Below are 2,318 nucleotides of genomic sequence, written 5' to 3' on the forward strand. Positions count from 1 at the left end.
TCAACAACTGCAATTACAATAAACAAAACCATATAAAAGTACCACAAAAATCAAGTGTTCATTATCAAGTTAAAATCAAAACGAATGCTAAAGATTAAAATCTTGAGTGGAACTAATAACAGGAATCACCATTTGACATGTAAGAACTACTTCATATAGTAACATAATAGACAGTATCTTTAACATAATTTATAAATAGTAGGCAAAAAGAGAAAAAGGGAAAAAATGGAACATAGTACTGAAAAAGCCTCAGACATCCAAGGAAGGATAAAAGCAGCATGCACTCTCAAAGCCTGGCGTAGGCGAAAGCACTTAGGCGGCCACTGCGAATGTTTTGAGAAACAAGCCTTAAAAGGTATCATCATAGGCAAAAAGATAAAGAAATAAAACAAAGCAACTTAACAAATTAATCCAAAAATAAGTGTATCATCCGATAATGATCAGCAAAGCATAAAATAAAACAATGCTGACAAAGTGAAGAATGGAGTTCAATTATCAGGGACTTGTTCATCCCTAAAGCAACTTTACATTTGCTTCAGGGGCAGACATTCTAGTCCCAAATCCCCTGATTTATAAAACAAAAATCATAATGTTTCCAAAAAGCTATAATCCTTAGCCACAAATAACATTTAAATTCCAAATTTGACACCAAAATGGTAGATTAAAAAGCAAAAGTTACAAAATGTAATACTTGTAAGACGAAAATGTAGTGTCTCAGACATCCAAGGAAGGATAAAAGCAGCATAAACTCTCAAGCCAGGCGAAGGCGAAAGCACTTAGGCGGCCACTGCGAATGTTTTGAGAAACAAGCCTTAAAATTTATCATCATAGACACCATAAGATTAAGATTCAACAAAATAAATCAAAGTACAATGAAACTACAAACTAGTTAGGCTAATTGTATAAATTCTCTGTACATTCTGCTCTATTTGCATAAAAACAATTTCACAAAACTCGTATGGGCCACCGTATACATTATTGTTCCAAATCCCCTAATATCATAAAACAAAGACCATAATGTTCAAAAAAGCTATGACCTTTAGCCACATCAAACATAAATATTCCAAATTTGGCTTCAAAAATTATAGTTTCAAAAGAACAAGCACCAAACAATATAACAAAAATATCCAAAAATCACTTGGTTGAAAAGGCAAAAGTTCAAATTTTTGAAAATGGTAAGTTGAAAAGGTGGTGTCTCAGACATCCAAGGAAGGATAAAAGCAGCATAAACTCTCAAGCCTGGCGAAGGCGAAAGCTCTTAGTCGGCCACTGCGAATGTCTTGAGAAACAAGCCTTCAAATTTATCATCATAGACACCGCCATAATTAAAGATTCAATCAATCAAAACACAATGCACTTAAAACTAATAAAGGTTTATTATATAAATCCACTGTCTAATAATAAAATTTTAAAAACAGCAGCCAACATTCAAAATAAACACAAAGAACACAACGGCAAGATTCAAGTATCGATTATGAAGGGGGGATCTCAGACATCCAAGGAAGGATAAAAGCAGCATTTACTCTCAAGCCTGGCGAAGGCGAAAGCACTTAGGCGGCCACTGCAAATGTTTTGAGAAAATAAACACAAAGAACTTGGTTGAAAAGGCAAAAGTTCAAATTTTTGAAAATGGTAAGTTGAAAAGGTGGTGTCTCAGACATCCAAGGAAGGATAAAAGCAGCATAAACTCTCAAGCCTGGCGAAGGCGAAAGCTCTTAGTCGGCCACTGCGAATGTCTTGAGAAACAAGCCTTCAAATTTATCATCATAGACACCGCCATAATTAAAGATTCAATCAATCAAAACACAATGCACTTAAAACTAATAAAGGTTTATTATATAAATCCACTGTCTAATAATAAAATTTTAAAAACTGCAGCCAACATTCAAAATAAACACAAAGAACACAACGGCAAGATTCAAGTATCGATTATGAAGGGGGGATCTCAGACATCCAAGGAAGGATAAAAGCAGCATTTACTCTCAAGCCTGGCGAAGGCGAAAGCACTTAGGCGGCCACTGCGAATGTTTTGAGAAACAAGCCTTCAAATTCATCATCACCGATCTCCCCAGTATGGAAAAATAAAACTGAAAATTTTGATTCCTCTATCAATAACCCTAAAAGGAAAAAATTCTGACTTTGAAAATAAAAATGTTAGAGATGGGCAAAAGAGATTCCGTCAATAACTGGCATGTGAAGGAGAGGAGGAAGCGAGGAATATATAGAGATTGAGGAGGTGGAGAATAGGGTTTTGGGGGGGGTTTAGGGTTTTGCTGTTTCGACGGCGTGGATTGGAAAATCGAACAATCTAGATCCGC

General features: G+C 35.5%; 6 non-coding genes and 1 pseudogene across 6 annotated transcripts; all 7 read right to left on the reverse strand.

Annotated features, from left to right (window-relative positions):
• Positions 1-245: 245 nt before the first annotated feature.
• Positions 246-370, reverse strand: LOC138876741 (small nucleolar RNA SNORD14). Its single transcript, XR_011402072.1, has one exon. It is a non-coding gene; the product is annotated as a small nucleolar RNA SNORD14 (small nucleolar RNA).
• A 49-nt stretch (positions 371-419) lies between these two features.
• Positions 420-522, reverse strand: LOC138876693 (small nucleolar RNA snoR99). Its single transcript, XR_011402033.1, has one exon. It is a non-coding gene; the product is annotated as a small nucleolar RNA snoR99 (small nucleolar RNA).
• Positions 523-710: 188 nt separating this feature from the next.
• On the reverse strand, positions 711-834 carry LOC138876740 (small nucleolar RNA SNORD14). Its single transcript, XR_011402071.1, has one exon. It is a non-coding gene; the product is annotated as a small nucleolar RNA SNORD14 (small nucleolar RNA).
• A 358-nt stretch (positions 835-1,192) lies between these two features.
• On the reverse strand, positions 1,193-1,316 carry LOC138876736 (small nucleolar RNA SNORD14). The gene has a single exon (XR_011402067.1). It is a non-coding gene; the product is annotated as a small nucleolar RNA SNORD14 (small nucleolar RNA).
• A 168-nt stretch (positions 1,317-1,484) lies between these two features.
• LOC138876743 (small nucleolar RNA SNORD14) lies at positions 1,485-1,595 on the reverse strand (annotated as a pseudogene).
• A 54-nt stretch (positions 1,596-1,649) lies between these two features.
• Positions 1,650-1,773, reverse strand: LOC138876738 (small nucleolar RNA SNORD14). The gene has a single exon (XR_011402069.1). It is a non-coding gene; the product is annotated as a small nucleolar RNA SNORD14 (small nucleolar RNA).
• A 168-nt stretch (positions 1,774-1,941) lies between these two features.
• Positions 1,942-2,065, reverse strand: LOC138876739 (small nucleolar RNA SNORD14). Its single transcript, XR_011402070.1, has one exon. It is a non-coding gene; the product is annotated as a small nucleolar RNA SNORD14 (small nucleolar RNA).
• Between the last annotated feature and the right edge of the window lie 253 nt (positions 2,066-2,318).

Source organism: Nicotiana sylvestris, chromosome 8 (genome assembly GCF_000393655.2).
Source record: "Nicotiana sylvestris chromosome 8, ASM39365v2, whole genome shotgun sequence".
Classification (NCBI taxonomy): Eukaryota; Viridiplantae; Streptophyta; class Magnoliopsida; order Solanales; family Solanaceae; genus Nicotiana; species Nicotiana sylvestris.